Raw genomic sequence first — 19,336 nt, forward strand, 5'->3', positions numbered from 1 at the left:
TTCGGTCAAACCCGGTCCCCCCCGGGCCGAGGCCAACTCCCCTCCCCTCTCTCTCTTCCCTCCCGCCGCACATATTTACTCCGCGACCCAATTTCTATTCGATTCACAGTGGTTTCGCGCGATCGACCCGGGGACTCTCTCGGCGCGTCTCAGGGGATAAATTGCTGTTCGATTCGCCGGCAATGCCTGCGGCGGGATTCTTTTACCCTTCCTCGACTGCCAAATAGTTTCGCCTTGGTCGTGTAGTGCTTGTCTCGGTACTATTTCCAGTATTTTGTTCGACTTAATATTTGCAATGTATTGTAGAATGGCAAGGTCTTCACTTACCAGAGTTTTACCGGGATTTTACCTAGGTTCTTGTTTGTTTTTATGTACCGCCATATTCCGCGTTATAACTAATGAATTGAATTTAATTAAATTCATGCTTTATGCTAATCGATTCTTCATTCAATAATAATGAAGTAAATCCCTGAAATTCTAGACTTATGCACTGGTAATTCGAACCAGGCACCAAACCTAAATGACTATACCATATATAGATATTTTTGAACTCTTGTTTAATTCAGTGCCTCCGCAAAACTGTATTCAGGGGTAAACTACGCGTAAAGTCATTAAAATTTGAAATGATTGTGTAATATTTTTGCTATTTGTATCATATATGCAACTAAGATGCCAAAGAATGACAAGCAGAGTTACGGGATGGTCTCTGGGTAGGAATGGGCGTACCTCAGAAGTCGTGTCTGATTTGCGGATGATAAAGCTGTAGTTTTTTTTTATTTTTGGTACTTCGAGACCACAACAGTGAGAGATGGGGTTTACGACAAATAAATAAATAATTACTTTAGTGAATAGTGATTTGACACCCCTGCTGGCTCACGGGGTAGGATGTATGTAGATGCCGTTAGCAAGTCAACAAGGGATTGTAGTCACTGCTAGGCGCATTTTAAAATCAAAGGTATGTGATGAGGATAGCTTATACGGCTAAGTAATGAAATTTCTCAAGAATTTTGAAGACTTATTTACCCATTAATGAAAGGGAAGTTAACCATAAAAAAGTAAAAATAGTACCCCTGTGCCTATGTGGGTCTTCCTACTTACGAAAATAGCCATGATGAATAAGAACGTTGAAAAGAACACTGGTAAAGAGAATTCACAAAGAGGCATCAAGAGGATATATTTGGACCGGGATATAGATGGTAGCATTTATTAGAAGCAGCATTTTGATTTAACAAGGACGGAATTGGCGAGAGGGAAATTTAGTGAGCTAAAACTATATATATATATATATATATATATATATATATATATATATATATAGTATATATAATATATATACATATGTATACACACACACATATATATAATATATATATATATTATATATATTATATATATATATATATATATATATATATATATATATATATATATATATATATATATACACCCACATCCTATCGTAATGTGGTTGAGAAAGTTAGAGTTGTGGAGTGGAGGAAAAATGTGCGTGAATTGGATGTATGGGGGAGGAGGATTAAAGCGTGGGTTGGGAGATGAAAATGAGCGGGGAGGAAGGCGATCCAACGAGTCAAGCATGTTGGGGGAAGAGAGGAATCCTAGGAAGATAGAGAAAGTTGATGGTGAAATACTGATAGTTAAATGCTGAGACTGTCGGAGGGAGTTGGGTAATAGAGGTGAAATAATAAGAATTTTGTGCCGCATGCAGGGGCTAGAAAGAGCTGAAGAAGAAATTCGCGTCGGGTAAAAGGTGTTTAATTTCTGAAAAAGTTTTTAGAAGTTATCAATTTTGTGCAGTAGTTTGGAGGAAGTTGCTCAATGGAGTTAGCATAACTACGATTACTGAGATGATTTGTTGGGTGACGTAGTGGTTTTCCTTTTCAAAGGCTCTAATTAGGTTCATTATTGTTTTTTGAAGTTTCATCTTCATTCTTAAAGGCCTCCGGGCTTTACTCTGAATAACTCACGCACACACTTTGGCTGGCTGAAACTTTGTCGGGACAAATAAATTTGAGTTGATGACATATTTTCTGTCTATTTCCAATGGTATAATTGATATTCCGTTGAACCAGTGTAAATGTATTCGCTTGAGGTTTGTCCCAATAAATTTTTTAAAGTAATGTACGTTGTTGGACTCCAATTTTCTCATACTAAGTGGAAGTCTAATATAAAAATGGATACACTCGCACATACACATACACACGTTACCCAGAAAAAATACGCACACAGTAAAGGAATACGAAAGAGAAAAAAATTACACAGTTGATATTTGAGTGGTCTCGGACACATTTATCGGAGTAGGAGGAATCCTCTTTCTCTGAAGCTCGTTGGGAACACCGAAATGTTAACGTAGTTAGTTACTCATTTTTTTTCTTGTGTGCGTAACTTCACTTTGTGTCGCGTAAACTGTAACGTTAGCGCAATGCCGCGTTAGTGAAGTTTACTGTATTTTTCATTCATTCGGGGGCTTATTTTCACGAAACTCCCGTGTGCTTCCACTCACCATTATTACTTAGAAACTTTAATTTTCTTCTGAACGAAAATGGAACCTCTTGCTCACTTTTACTGGCTATGAGGTTTCCGTTCTTCACCCCCGCAGGTTCGAAGGAACTTATATATTTATTTCATATGCAATGGAAGCCGCAAATGCCAATATGCGTGTGGTATGCGTAACCTGGCTTCTTAAATAGTTTTGAACTACCTTGCCTGCTTCTGCATGCTATTCGCACTCGAATTCCATACCAGGAAACAAGCACCGAGGCTCGGTCGTAAACAAAGCGAAGGCTAGTTACGGGGAAAATATTTTGGCCTTAACTTACGCAATTGCCACAAAGGCAATGCACTTGCAAACGCGCTACTATTGCGAATGCCACCAGACGGAGAGATACCTGGATGTCGGATTTCTATAAGGAAATGCAGTCGGTTGGGAGTCACAAACAAGCGCGGGAGGTCAACAAGTTTCCATATTAGTCTTTTGACCAAATCCTTGTTTGTTTACACCGTCTACTCGAAGTTCGTTCGAAAGATGTGATTATTCGTAGCATGCTATTTTTGCTAAGATTTTGATTTCACATTTAAGCTCTTGTATTAATGATGAGGTCACCACGAAGCGTTACTGGATATTGAATACGTATTGTAACGGTTTGAAATGACAACGATTCTTATTTCGCTCAAGGGTTCTGTTTTGCGAAACCGTGAAATATTCTGACTGTTGTAGTTCAAACTTAAGTGTGCAAAATTTTAAGCGAATAAACATTTATTTTCCTCTTAAGGCATGATTTGAGTGGAGATAAAAGGGAGCAGAATTTATCAGAATCAGAACTCGAGAGTAGTAGTGTTCTCGTGAAGCTGGCGAGAGACTATCCAATTAGTTAGCACGCCCGAATGGAGCCATTTCAATCTCTCATCTGGCCTGCTGTTGACCTGTTGATTTTGGGAAATCTTAAATCTCATATGTGACTGCGCTGGCATGCCTTCATATGTAAGCTACTCGGCGATGTTTATTTCCAAGATGAAATGCCGGAGAATGATTTTTATCATATTCATATATCAAGTACAGCATGCGTTCTTTCATCGACGGGAAGATAGTAGTCGTAGGTATCCTAGGATAATTACGTGGCTAACAGCATAAAAAAAACCATCTGGTGATTAAAAGGTCAAGGAATGATGAGGAGATACACGCCGTAGCTAGCGTCTTGGTTAACAAATGACTCAACCGAGTCATTCGTCAGAAGAGGTCGAGAAACAGCGTGGTCGAAGTCCAATACTTCGCTTCTCGCGCTCAGCTACAAAAGCCACCCTTTGCGAAAATTTTGACTCCCCTTTGAGTAGACGGTAAGTATATTATTATGTTAGCCGCTACTACAATCCGGTAACCTGTATCCATCTATTTGACTGCACCTCCGTAAGCGGAGTTATTGAGGTCGCCGCTATCCTTCTTGCATTCCAGTGTTTTGCAAGCGTAAACTTAAGCTGTATTTAGGTCAAATAGTTGACTAGTCATAATGTAGTGAAGAGTGATTAATGAGAATCTGCTGAATGAAGGTCGATTTCGGTTTGTGAGTTGTTAGATCAACTCTTGACACGAAGTGGCTCACGATTTTTTAAAGGGAGATTTGCGTGTACTGATATTGAAGTATGTACAAGGACAAAGAAGTATTCGGTCGCTTGTTTTTTCTGTCAATTTTCTTGTAAATTTATTGATAGCATGGTGTAAGCATTGGTTCAACATGGTCGCACTATTGTTAGGAGTGTCACAATGAAAACTAAAATTACGAAGAACTTAATTAGTAGCTTGGCAAAACAATTAATAAAAGAACTAATTTAGCACCAATAATGTATATGCATGCCATAAAATCACTCCTATACACTACTTTCTACACAGGGTTAATAACAGATGTGAATGCCGGAGCTGTAAGCAAAACATTCTCTTTTAGCTCCCTAAGGATCTGAAAATGATTTCTTCTGGCTTTAGGGGCCGTTTTTAGTTAGTTTCTGGTTACATTTTTGACAATCGCTGAATAAGCGCATCTACTTTCTTTGTTTAACCTTTTTATGTGATGGATAAAGATTTCTTCTGAACACAGTAAGTGATAGCCTTGATTGTTCTCCGATAAAGAATAGCTCTGAAATAATGAAGGTGCCAACCTGAGGCAACTTAAGTCGACGGTGCCTCATAAAACTGTATATTTATATATGAGAAAGCAAACGCTTTATATCGTGAGAAGCCCGTAATATTATTTGTGATTGGTAACACCTGGATGCCCACGTAGCCTCTCGCACTTCCTTTTGACTGGCGGGATTTTGGTTGTGCCTAGATAAGAAGCACTTAAAGAATTATGGAATAGCTTCTTTCGTGATGGCTGACTCTGTTCGAGTGCATGATCGAACTAATATCTGTGCAGAGATGATTGTGCATGCATGGCTGGTGACCTAAAACCTCCGCCCACACGCCCTTGCAGACGCTCGTGGGATGGGATTTTATTTAAATGTAACGTTTGAACTTTGGGTTTGCGCACGGTCGATGTAACATCCGGCCATGGACACCCTGTTCAATTTTGAGAAGGTTTGCAATCATTTACCGAAGATTGCCCTCGATCCCATGGAGTGAGTTCCTTTACCAACCAGAACATCTGTACGTTGGTCGGATGTAAGCCGTAATTTCTGCGTTAGAATCCTTCTGGAAAAGGGGGCGATGTATTGTTTTTGAGTGATTCTTCCGGTTACCAAAATGTATCATATGTTTTATTCATCGGAGTTTCTAAAAGCATATAACAAATTATAATATAACTAATGCAAGTGTTAATAATTCTGTAGTAGAAGTAGTATTAGGGGAGGCGACCGACAGCTGAGATAATTTACGCCATTAAGGAAGGACAGGAAAGGTTGAAGGGTAGAGAGAAACCCGGCGTCGGCATTAGCCTACTCTTAACGAAAGGCGCCAAGGGGTCCGCAGCTTAACGTCCCATCCAACGGGCGGCGTACTCACTCAGTGCCCTTCACAAAGTACCTCAAGTAGGGAACAGGATACCACTGAAAAATATCTACCGCCGCCGGGATTTGAACCCGGTCCATCTGGGTGGTAAGCAGTACGTTAGCCACCACGCCATCCCGATCCCTAGTAATTCTGTAATTATTTAAGATTCGTCCGTATGATTTGTGACGCAATAAAGAGGCTCTAATTGTAACCGAATGCTTATGGCCCGAAGCAAGGTTTCGTCTACGCATCGTTAACATTAAACACCGCCCGCGGAGCTGCTCTCGCATTTCAATATGCTTCTCAAAATTGACGGCCTCGTGATGGACGATGAGAAAGCGGAGTTGATGGAAATATGGGCTGGGATATAATTAAATAGAATTTTCCACCGGAGAGGAGTCGTGAAATGTTGAGGTCCATTTATTTTTAGACGGGCCGTTTGCCAAATTTGAATGGCGGTCGCGCATAATGGGATAGGAACGTTACCAAAGCGTTCCGCATCGGTCAGTGCTCTATTCTTTTTTTAAGGAAGGATATGGCGGCAGAATTTGAGGTGGCTAGATTTATGCTATTTATGATCTATATCTGCTGTTTTGATTAGCAGTGCTTTTCTTCAACTCTGCCTTTTAAGCCTTTCCGCGATTTTCTGTTTGATGGAAACTTCTGAAGCAGCTCTCATCACGAATTGCGAACTTTTGTAACGTATGACTTGGATTTATTTTCGGCCATAAAATGATAGTTAATGAGAACACGACTGCAAATACAAGCTAAATTCATTACGATTCTTTAAAATCTCTCCCCTTTCGGTTGCATGAAACTTTCATCAGTAAATTACGTCCAGGAAGCACGAGAAAGAGGAAAATTTTTCCCTTTCTAGTTCTCTCAATTAGAATTCTCACCATGAAGACCTCTTCCTGCACTGCTACATATTCCTTTCATATCAGTAAATTATATAACCCTATAACCATCCTTGGACATCGCATGTAACTCCATAATTACATTTAATTCATGTCATAATGGTATGATTTTCCGCACTCCCCGTTATTCTGTATTCTTCCCTTGCCATTTCCAAGTTCTCTAGTAATTTTAAAATTGTTAGTACTATTCTTTCGTGAAATGTCCGAGTGTTTTTCGATAACTATCCGAGGAATCAATATAATTTCATTGCCGTCTCATTTACAAATATGCTCCACCAAATAGTATAGTTTCCCTTTTGTTATCGCCGTCTTGAAAATGTTCGGTAAAAGAAACCGAGCCTAAAATAAAATAATTACCAGATCGTTTATATCAATTGCTGCCTATATTGGATTTAATAGTCCCACCACAGCCCTTAATAAGAGCAAAAGCAAACGCGGAAAGATAACGAAATGGATCTCGGAGCTAATTAACTGGACAAAGGGCTTGCCATTCGCTTCGGAAACGGTGATAAGACGCATAATGCCAGAATGCCCTTTCAAAGATTCTTAGCCGATAGGGCATTAGATTTACGGTCCGTTCGGCGATGTGAGGTTGTAAATGGGAGTTAGGCCCATGTCCTGCGCAATAAAATATATTTAGGAATCCTTAATCTAACGTTGCTTTTGGTAGGTATTTTAAGCTCTTTTCTTGACGTCGGTCCTCAAAAACTAAAGAAGAGCGTCTGAAGGTTACGCTCACCCTTTGCAATGACGTGCATGTTTTGGTAAATGCGACGAATTCTCAGCAGAAACTTCCATCTTGGCACGAGGAAGTGAACGGTTGCCTCAACTCTCGTGGGAAAAATAACCCTTAATCTGCCCACACCTAGAGGAAACCGCAATGTGGCAATTTTCAATAGCGCAATTTATGAGGCTCTCCCACTTCGATTCCTGAATGCATAGTTAGGTCATTATCGCTCTAGTATATTTTAAGCATGTGACATTTTTGGTTCTGTCATTAGTGACGTGGAGTTTTCATTCTTTCTTTAATTTATTTGCAGGAAAAATCACCTTTGGAAGCTGAAAAACGGCGTACTTGTGGACGTAGCATGATATTATAAATCGCAAAGGAACGAAGGTAAGAATATCTGAAATCACATATATATCCGAAAACTTTAGTGTCCCAAGTTTCTCAATGACGTCCAAAATTGAATTGTAACTTTTAGGTGGCATTCCTCCATCCAGGTGGAAACCTTAATAAGATGCCTAAATATTACATTTTGTTCTATGACGTCATCGGAGGTTGATGAACTTAAAATTGGGCAAGAATATTTATGCGTGAGGTGTTCAAGGAAATTATTATATAGTAAAAACAATAACTCTTTAAGACAGTTAATGCAATATGATTACGTGCTTTTTTCATTGGTCTCTGTATAAATCCAACGAATATGTTAACCTGTCTTGCGGACAGAGGGTTATCATCTGCAAAAAAAACTATGCCCTTCTCTGACGAGATTAAGGTGGAATAACTCCTCGTCAGCTCAGAGAATATTTAATATTTCAGTTGTTTGTAATAGTGGTAGAAAACTAAAATCAGCATTTAGCAATTGAATATAAATGCAAACTATACTCATACGCACGTGGGATGAACTTGGTGATTGCAGTCGGATGTCTTTGATGAAAAACGAACAAATAGTATAACGAACGAACATTTTAGCTTCGAATCTGTCACTTCAAATATACACTCGTGAAACCACCACAAAAAAAACCATCCCCCGTAGAAATTGTGCATATTATATTGACGATGAATCATGGCGGATGAAATATAATTTAACGGTATTAAATAAGCGTGTTATTTATAACGTAATAAAAGCTAGTAGTTAGTAAAATAAAAGTAGTGGTTTATTAAAATAATTTGATTATAAATTTTGAGAAGTATGCGCCAGTCCATACAGTATTACATCTGGAAAGTGTGCCAATACATTACCACCTTTTTGACAATTGAACACATTTATCTAATGGGATATACGTTAAATTTTCAATGACTTCATATTCATTCCCTATGAGCCTAGTCTTGGCTACCTTTTTAAATGAAAGGTAGTGAAGTTGTTCGCCCATGGTTCTTCATCTTTGTATTTCTCTGTTAGATAGCACCTTTCATCACTAAACCTTTTACCACTCTCTCTCTAGCAAATGCCAGCTTTTTATTTATTTTCCATAAAGTTTTTTATTGCCGTCCATCCTTAGTTGATCCCTTGCTATTTTCACTTTCCAAACCATCTGGCATCCATTGAAAGGCTAAATTGTCTTCTCTTATTGGGGTTCTTCCACCTTCTAGCGATTTTTCATTACCTCTTGAGCTTTTCAGTTTAAATTGATTCTATTTTGAATACATTTTTATGACTATCGATGTCTCATCACGAAAGATTTTGCAATTATTTTCAAGTTTTCAAAAAATATAATTGATTAGAATATAGAATCGATTTGGAATAATCTTGTGCCATCTAATATTCTCAGTGTATCTCGTTCGACGACTTAGGAAAAATTTTTGCCAAAACAAGGCCAGTAGGATTTTAATATTTCATTGGCAAACCCTATCATTGAAAAAATAAACCCCGCAAATGAGATATAAAATGTAATTTGTCCGCGAAAAGTAAGGGTTTTGAATAACTGATAGATGATAAACCCGTAAAAAAATATTCTAATTAGCTGTTATTTTTTTATGCAATCCTCGCTTTATTTTTCTTCTCATTATTGTGCTTCTCCCATATTAGATGTGTGTTTAACCTTTAATTATCTTTGAAGCATATTCATTGGTCACTTATATTTAAGAGACATTTAATTTTGATGTTGCATGTCTGGCGTGGAATCAGCTTCTACCACTTCCCTAAGTGATGAGTTACTGCTCACCGTATAATTATATACTATGTGAATTCAGGCGATCTTGCTACTCCTTTACCCACTCTTTTTTATGCATTGTCTATCCTTCTTAGAAATGAACGGCATTCGTTCGTAGAATTTTATCCTCCATTGGCACCCTTTATTAGTATGCTAAGTATCACAGAAGAACTAGCATGAGTTATTGCTTTCCCATTTTTTGCAACGGGTCAGTGATTCCCTGTAAACCCCGTATTTCTTACACCCCTTTAATTTTTTCGTTTCCAATCACATCGTCCATAATCTTTCAAATAGGACGCATTTTGCTTGATGTTATTTACTGTGGTTAATTTCAGATCCATTAAACTGTTTTAACTTCCCCCCTCGGGCAGGTTACTTTGCATTTAAATGAGCAAATTTTCATGCATTTCTCTCCCACTTTTCTTGGTTTTAGACTGCATTTCTTGCCTGTTTAAACTCCTGGAATGTCCTGTGTTTCGTTCCAAGACTACTTCAGGCGTGCGCTTAGTATGCATTCCTATTAACGAGGTATAAATATGCACTCCTGGTTCAGATTTCAATCAACGCGTCCTCCTAGGAAACAAAAGACTTGTTGCGGAAAAAATTAAAGGTAGCAGCGCACCGTAACTACGTGTGAATAGGAGCGTGACTGCTTTGAGGAGGAAGTGACTTTCTTTTACCGTTGTCTCGTGAGATGAACATGTTATAACATTCTATAGCTCACCCCGTGGTGAGAGGGACCCATCATAAACATTCTTCGAGAGTAGCCCTCGAAAAATTACATCTTCGTGGTACCCTTCGAGCCACCGCTAGGGGGTGCGCAAGGGAGTTATTCCATGCAAAGCATGCAATGTCAGAATAGAATGTTCATTAAATATTAATTAAATCAGCGTGAATAAAATGACCATAGCCTACCTGCGTGCCCATACCAAAGTGCTGCTGTACTCAACGTATGAGAGATAAATGGTAAAGATAGTAGTAATTGGGCATCTTATCTTCCATCATTAATTGTATTGTGTTTTTAATCACATTTTTGTTCTATTGTCTATGATCCAATGGGTAATGTTAGGCATATTTTGCATGAAATAGTCGCAATAAATTGGTTTATTTTTTGTCCAAAATGGAAATTGTGCACTAGGATGTTTTTCGATGAGTGTGTCGTGAATGGATATTCTACATTTTCTTCCAAGCCTAAAAAGTATCATTCCACGGCATATTGCTTCTAATATCAATTCAATTGACCGGGATTTACTCGGAAACGAGTGTCTAATTTTGAACTTCCTACATTTAATATTGTTCCTGATGATAAAGTTTTGTCTACGTGAGAAGTAAATGTATTGAGATCTAGAAATATTTTTCGGTAAATCTTGTTTTTTCAAAAGGTGCGCTATGCCGCGGTGTGGAACGTTAATTGTGAACGCTGTTTGCTGAAAGTAATGGATTTTTTATACCGACAATTAGTAAAAACACGATGGATTAGGAATTTATTAAAAATCGCTTTTCCTTAAACGCACATATTCTTGAACTTTTTATCGTTTTTGAAGATATTTTCTGTTAAGGTTAAGTTAATGTTTCCCACACATCAAGCACTGTTGCTTTTTGGTGAATGCATGTGTTTTGTGTGTGATGTGAAGTAACCTGGGTGCTATAGTCCAGCAGTTGTTTCCTCTTTCCGAATCTCGAGGGGAAAGTCATTTGAGGGGCTCAACGTTAACGAGGAAGAAAGGGAGATGACGCCTGGCGACCTGTTCCTCTTCATGCGTCGGGTTGACTTCCGGGAGGATTGAGAAGCGTAGGGAGGGACTCGGGAAAAGTGGTCAATTTTTGGATGGGGGGAGGGGGGAGAGGCCTGCGCTTTCTGGAGATCCTAACAGTCAGGGTTGGGGCTGTGCTCATTTTAAGCCTTTGCTCGCAATGTTCCTATGCAGGACGACGTTTGAAGGGTATCCAGGAAAGATGAGAACGTGATCCGATATGTTAAAGTGATATAATTTCATTCTCATGATGTATTTTTAGTCGCGTATCAGTATTATTAAGAAGTATATTTTTCAAAATACGGGTTTTTAGGTTGCTTTATGCAATGAAAAATTATAGTAAATATATAAATTATTACTTTGTGGATTACTGAGCTACAGCTCTTAGTGAATGTGAACTTGGATCACAGGTCGCGAGCGAACGAGGCAGTCAGTGAGTCAGTGGAGTCCCGTTTGGGGGAATGGGAATGAAGGGTTTAATGCGCAATTACTCCTGCCTAACATCGATTGTTTTTCAATAAAGGATTCCTTAACTTTACGGTGTTGGTATATTCTGAGAAACAGCTAATGCTTTTGATGATAGTTAGATATCCTCCTTCGGGGCTAGTGGTAACTTTCAAATCTCCAATGAAGCGATGGTAAATGAACAACTTAGTGGTAGATTTATTGTTGTTCCGCGTTGTACGCGCGAGATATAGCGATACTACCGTATGGTGCCCTTTTTCTAAAAGTTTTAAAACGTTGTAGTTGAAGTGTGAAAACTTTCATTTTCGAAAAAACCCACATCACGAGCCATGATATCTTGCCAGATTTTGCTAGATACGGATCTTCCATGTTGCCATTATTTTAGATGGTAAGTGGGAAGCGTTATAGACTGCCAATATTCTGGCGTGAATTACTTAGGAATATCACTTGGGCAAAGGTGAGAAAAATTCTTGGAGTAGCTTGATGAATAACTCAAAGAATTTTGGATGTCAGCGGTTAAGGGTTAACGCCAAGTCGTTAAGTCATACCTGCGTACTTCAGATGCGTGCCTTTGAAGTCCCTCAGGGAATCGTGATGGGTGCCTTTCGTTTTTTTCACTTAAACCAATGACATTAATTTGAAGAGACCAGCAAAGTCAGCTTATTCTGAACGATATCGAGATACGAGTAATAATGGCTGGGTTTTTGACTGATTTTTTGTACGCTCTCTTTATTTTCTTTTGGGCTTTTCTTCAATTTTTCATAACTATTAAAATTATTATTAGTAGAATAAGTATGTAGCATTGCTAATCTTTTTAACGCTTTCCTAACCTCTCAGCTGTATCGAGGGGGGAAATGAAACAAGTTATCTTAACCGTTAGCGAGAAATATTCGTTGTCCCGAGGATGTAGTAGTAATAGGAGATGAGCTGAATGAAATATGGCACTGTTATGACACCTGGAAGTTAGAATTTAATGTTAAAGAAAAGTGGAGTGATTAATTATTGCAACAAGAAAGTTTCTCCCCTGAACAAATGATAATTTTTAAAAATCAGAATAGCAAGTATCGACTCGAAAAATTACCTGGCTGTTACCTCGCGGCTGGGACTCGCGACCTCATTAGGGAGAAACAAATAAGGGGAACATATGGATAAGCTGGCAGTAACATAGAATTTATTAAAACAGTACAGTTAATTTTACGAAAGAGTGAAAGAGCAAGACTTTCTTTCGCTAGAGTTCTCTATTAAGAGTATGATGTTAGTATAATAGACGCCTCGCAGTCGATTGCTGAATTAGATCATTTTTTGCGAAGAGTTTGCTCGATTTGTCAATATTTCTTTTTTTATAAGAAACTAATTAGCTTATCAAGATTGTTTTGGCATGACGGGTCGAAATTTAAATTAGGTTAAATCTCTTTGCATGAATTGGAAGGTCTCTTTAGCGATGGTATTTATAGTTATTGCATCGTACGACGTTGCATCTATGTGTACCCCCGCCACACACCCTTTTTGGGGTTTTATGTACATATGTTAGTTATGTGTAGATTAGTCGAGCATAAAATTCATGCAGGATATCGACAAAATATATTCAATGCAAACGCTAATTATCTCCTTCGCGCCTGCGGCCATGTTTATTTTGATCTCTAATGATACGAGGAAAAAATGACATTTTAAATGTAAATTTTAAGCATCCTAATGCTTTGCTATTATTTTATTTACCCTTACTTCACTGTTCTTACCAACAGCTCGTCTTGTACCCTTTGAGAAGTAATTGACAGCTACATACCGTTACATGCCTGCCGTTTAACGTGCAGGTAACACCCATGACCACACGCCCTTGCGGGTAATTGTGTTGATAGATGTTTATTTTCATATAAAAATCTTAATTGATATTTATATGCAAGGGCATATATTTTTTTAAAATGTCTGGTACCCCAACACTCCATACCACGCGCCGTTGCGACTGTTTGTGGGGAATCCTGTGGGTGTAGATGAAATGATCACGGGTGAAGACGAATGTTGTACAACTTCAAGCGATTATTCACGGCAGAAGCTACAGTGACCTCTTTTTTGCAGTATTATTTATGTCATCTGATCATGATCAGAACGTCCCAGATCGGACCTCGATCAGGGACCTTCGACCTTTTATCTGATAGGTACCTCTGTTTCGCTTCTCCGTGAGGAAATGGGACTTGGGTGAAAGGTGAACATTTTTGAGCGAAGAGAGGAAATTGACGAGATTTGCTATTAGCGCCTGTAGCTTAGTGTGGGGATACGGATGTCATACGAAATTCGACCGGGATGAGCCGGCTACGTTTTCTCTGTGGATTTCTCTTTCACGGGCCTCTTCGATTTCCTCAACTTTCTTTTGAATTTTTTTTAGAGCCGCGATAGTGATATACCAGTAGTCCAGGAAGATTTTCCTTCGTTCTTCAAATATTCGCGTCATTCCTCGACAGCGCTGAGGATGTCTTTTAGATTAATCTTTGCTTCTTCCCCCCCCCCCCCTTAGAAAAATAATTTCTAAGATATGCTCGTAAGGGCGAGGATGAAAATTATTTCGTACATCTTTTCATTTTCCGCAGATTCAGGAGTGGTATTGGCAGATCAGGGCTGATTTTGCGTATCGAAGTTTTTGGCAAAACATTTGAATGTGATAATTTCAAATTGGAAGATTAGTAACCCAACTGCCTGTTGCCGTGGTGATTGTTTTTAGTATATGACACCCGCTCGTGAATCTATATTTGGCTTTTGATCGTATTTTCAGCTTGTATGGTGCCAATTTCGAGCTTGAATGATGCCAAGTGTCCAATTTTAATTACTCTGCGTTTACCATTACGTCTGATTCTACATAACGCCCTGCGGGCCACTACTAGGGCGTGAGGCAAAGGGTGTATCAATACCAGGCAACCAACATAAAAATTAGGTATTTGTTTCATCTATCTACTTTGCAAGCCGTCGCTAGGACTTGTGGCAGTGGGGCTTGGGTCACCAGCTATACTATGTGTAGTTACCAATAAACAAGTCAAATATTTTGAAGGATACATCTACTCAATGCCCCGCAAGCCGCCGCTAGGACGTGTGACGGGGGTGTTAGGACATTAACCGTGACACTGAATGCAACCACCTACAAAACAAACAAAAGCATGCCTGTTCACACCGACTTCTACGAATGTATTCATGCAAATCTCATTTTAACTTACACACTTGACAACATATATATATATATATATATATATATATATATATATATATATATATAGATAGATATATATATATATATATATATATATATATATATATATATATATATATATATATATATATATATATATATATATATTGGCAACTAACATACACAAGCACCTTAAAATGTACCGGATGTCTACGCAGCGTTTAATCTTGTCCTCGCTTGCAATTAGAGTGCCTTTACTTTTTCTATAATTACTTCCATTTCTTAATCTTGTGGTTCCTGATTGTTCGAGGCAAGAGAGAAAATTTACATCTTACTGTACTGGATCTACCATATCTTATCTTTGTGGTAGAGACTACCGAAATAGTTTGGGGCCATAATAATTCCCTTTGTGCCATACTTAAACACGTGTGACGTCTCTGTGAGTGTATATTGGCATGAATGTGTTTGATTTTTTATGTGGTATTATGTTGATGTGTGTATTGCACCTTGCTCTTAGTATCTAAGTCTCGCTTGTTCTATTCGCATCTCAAGCGGCGCCCAACCTAATTCCTCTAAAATGCCTGTCCCACTCGCCTCACGTAGCTTCAGAAGTATATGGCGGTTTTCATAGTTGATGCAAATCTAAGGTTATAGCCTTGAGGTAGATTTTTGCGAATTCCGCCTAAATATCGATGCAAATCCTAAATATCGATGCAAATTGCTGATTCACCGTACGCGATTTTCTAAACTAGCTAGAGTTTCGGTAGCGCCCCCTCAAGTAGCCTTAGAATATAAGCATGGGGCCATCAGGGCGAACAAATTGTCACATGTCTGTAACAGAAATTGTTTGGGCTACTCCATAGGTCCATGGGAATTTTTTTAAAAATTGGTTGTTTCTTGTTTGGAATTGGGATTATATAAAGCGAGGAATCCTCTCTGCATGGTTGTGACCATGAATATGTTGCGTTCCATGCGACGTGATTGAGTTGGGGTCGCCTGGAAAATGTCTCTAGCGTCCTTTTCCATCCCCTTGGACTTCGTGGCCCCTTCTTTAACCCTTCCCCCCTCTAATCCTGTTACCGTTGACCAACGCCCTCCTCGTTTCCTCCTATTTGGATTTCCTCCTCCACCCCACAGCCGTCCCCCGCTCATTATCCAACCCCCAAACATACTGCCGTACACATGGCAACATCCCAGTGGTCGCGAAAGGGGGAGATGGTGTCGCAGCAGGGGGGAAGGGCGCCGAGGGTGTTTGCTTGCTCCCAGTTCCGTGAACGTGTTGTTTTTCTCTTGCTTTGCCTTCACTTTCTCAGAGGGTGGTGTTGTTCATGCTTCGAGACGATCCGTTATATATTTCCTCTTGCCAAATTTTTAAGTTCCCTTATTTTTTCAAATGTTTGAGACCTTGTGGCATCAAATAATAAGTCAACTAGGCAGGATAAGCTGGGTAGGTTTGTCCCAATGCAGAAACAGGATAAGTTGCTTCGACGTCCAGAGAGAAGTAAGAAATAGTGTGAGGTGCGGATTGGAAGAGGCCATTAGTGTTGCTAATTTTTAAGATGGGTGGAGCAATTGGAATGCTGGTTAACCAAAAATCACTTTTAACCGAGTTGAAGGTAAATGTTGATCAAATACAAAACTATATTGAATAAGTTTTGAATAATTCACTTTTCAAAATAACTTGAAGTTCGGTTAGAAGTTAATTTAAGAAATCATTATCCCAAATTATTAATAAAACTATCTATCATCTCGTTAAGTCGTAAGCTCACACCCAAGCTTTTTGTGCGCTATTACATATTTCGAATTCGACTCGCTCATGCAGTTACTAACCTTAACGTTTGCTAATGTAAAGCTTAAATATTACGATATTAGCTGTTTAAAGTTCTCAGCGAGGATTAAAAACTTCTTGCATAATGCTTTCAAACAAATTCTTTCGAATTTGAATGCTTATTCTGAATTACTCATAGGCTTAAAATATTTACCCTCAGGGATCTGGAGCCTAGGCCATTCCAGAAAATATCTACCCCTATTAATACCATAAACCAACAAACAACTGCACCCCATCCTGGGGTGCAGTTGTTTGTTGGTTTATGGTATATGTGTTTGCATGAGTGTTGGATGACGGGATTTTTGCATGAGTGTGTGCGCTGCTGTGGGTGTAATTTTCCATGTTGTTGTTTTGCACGTGGTGTTGTCCCTTTTTACAGTTGGTGATCTAACACCCCCCCGCCACACGTCCTTGCGGGGTATTATGTAGATTTAGATTGACATTGATCATTAAGAACTAAACCAACGAATTAGATTAGAAAAGTAAACAAAAATGGAACTAACGTTTTAAGTTAAAAGTAAACCAAAGTTAAAGTTGACCAAAAGTTTAACTTCAACTTAGGAAAGCGTTGCTTCCCAATTCTACATATGGTATGAGCTTGTTTAGGTTATTTGGCCTTCGTAAAATCAATTCGAATCAGAATGGCATATTTATAAACGTTCTCATTAACTGCAGACAAATTATGTTCCCAAATCCTGATTACTTCATTATATTTATGCATGCATAAGTATAGGGTCGCGGCAGCCTAGGGGTAGAGCTTTGGACTACTACCTGGAGGGCCCAGGTTCGATTCCCGGGCAAGCCTCTCTGGGCATTTGCAGCTCCACCCAAGCCATATGATTTTTCGGGTTCGTGTGCGAATTTCACTTATTGTATTGGGCTTATTACTGGATGAACTCGAGCTGCCAAACCGACCTTCGGTTTGATTACTATGTTTATGGTTTACACGTAAATGCCCCGCTATTCACCAAAAATGTATGTGGCAGGGGGAGCAAATACCAGTCACATATTTTGAATAAAATTAACTTTTCTTCGTGTTAGTCTCTCTTGGTCCCGATGACTCATTTCACGAATACGAACTTATGAGAGGCAAAAGCCAGTTATAATAAGCGCTCATCTGCTGTGTATTCAATAATGTTTTGTGGCTTGAATTGGAAGCAGTTGCCTTTCCGTTAGCAGCGTTAAGCTTGCTCGAATTTACTTCTACCCTTCGGATTGTACACCCTGCAAGCCACCGCTTGGGCTTGGAGCAGGGTACTGATTCAACTCCCGAACTACATAATAAAAAATCAAGTGTTTCTTGTTTTTATTTACAATATGTGTAGTTTAAGTAATGTAGAGCCTGTGGACAGCTATTGATACATGCACTATGATATCTAAGGAAGATATATTTCTCTAAGTGACGGTAGGAGGTGCAGGTAACAAAGAGGGAAATAACTAAGCTTAGATGAGATAATGCTAGACTACTTGGGATGAAAAAAGAAGAATACTTCTTTCCTTCCCCTGGCGCGGTCGGATTCAGTAATTCTAATCCCTTATCGCTTGTGGGAAAAATTACATATAAATCTATATTTCTGCACTTGCATTATGCATCGTGCCTTTTGGGCGAGTGTTTTCGGTAAGTCAGATTTTTGACAATAATATCTTGCGCCTCGAGGGACTTGGTGGCAGTGAATTATTTTCAATTCGTGGAAAGTCCGTTGCATTGGCCCGATATTATTCACATGGTCTTGTTGGGCGGAATACACGGAAGTGTACGGTGGTCCGAGTTTTCCTTATGCCCTGTCACCTTATCTCTTCGGTCCTATCTCAAAAGACAACAACAATTCGTCCTCGGCAGTGCCCTTCGACAAAATCGTCGAACAACTCATTTTCACCCTTTCGAGTGGCCTGAAGCGGTCGACATCGTTATAGAAATAATCACTTGATCCGCAGATGAAAACTTTTTTCTCAGATGATGTATTATCTACTTTGCGATCTTGAAAAATATTTTCGTTTTCGTGTTGTATTCACGCATGCCGGAATTGGCCGATAAATGATGTTCATTCGGAGGAATTAACTTCGTGCGATAGAGTATCCGTGGGTAATTGCGTCACCTCGGATCGCCGTCACAGTTGAAAGCGGTCGTAAAAATGAGTTATTTTACGCCCCGTTTTATGAGCGGTGAAAACCATAATTGCATTGGTGCCGGAAAATATACCTCGCCCCGGACACAAGTCACCTTTAACCCTTGCCGCACCGCGTACAAAGCGCGTTCAGATGAATGATAACCAACCAGGTTTGTCTCTCGCTTTGGACATCATCTCCGTGAAGAAAAGTGAGATTCGGGTTAAGTGCATGCAGCGAGGAGATAAGATTATGTGATAACTGACCCTGGTTGGAGGAGTCATGTAGATCGCGAGTTGCTCATGCTAACCTTAAGCGGGGCGTCAGCAGAGTTTTTACTCCGTTTTTTAAAGATATCAAGTGTCTAATATGTATCATCCCCGGAGACGGGGTTGCTTAATGGCCGTGAAGATCGTATCTTTTTTTTTAATCGACCAAGTCTGTCTGTCTCTTTGAGTCATGCCCTGGGGACAGTGGATTACGGAGAACTTGTCACTCATGCTAAGGGAGCCGTGATTCACATCTCCACGGATGTGGACTCCTGGAAGAATTGAAAACAAGTCCCATTTGTCATTACAATTAAGTTGAGGCGGAATGTATGTTCCTAAATGCGTATTTTCTCAAGTGCTTAAACTTGTGTTGTCGCGAATAGTGGGCGGGAAAAACGAATACTTCGACACCTACTTAACACCCCGCAAGCCGCCGCAAGGGCGTGTGGCGGGG

At 39.3% G+C, this 19,336-nt stretch overlaps 1 protein-coding gene across 2 annotated transcripts in view; it reads left to right on the forward strand.

Moving 5' to 3' along the window:
- LOC139690794 (uncharacterized) overlaps nucleotides 1–19,336 on the forward strand; it is a 100,154-nt gene that overhangs the window by 40,839 nt on the left and 39,979 nt on the right. For both annotated transcript variants that reach the window (XM_071588364.1, XM_071588363.1), the window contains one exon: nucleotides 7,452–7,528. The gene's annotated coding sequence lies outside the window, so the exon portion shown is untranslated. The remainder of the gene's footprint in view (nucleotides 1–7,451; nucleotides 7,529–19,336) is intronic.

The sequence above is a fragment of the Hetaerina americana genome, unplaced genomic scaffold (assembly GCF_022747635.1).
Source record: "Hetaerina americana unplaced genomic scaffold, ioHetAmer1.1.p SCAF_3, whole genome shotgun sequence".
Lineage (NCBI taxonomy): Eukaryota > Metazoa > Arthropoda > Insecta > Odonata > Calopterygidae > Hetaerina > Hetaerina americana.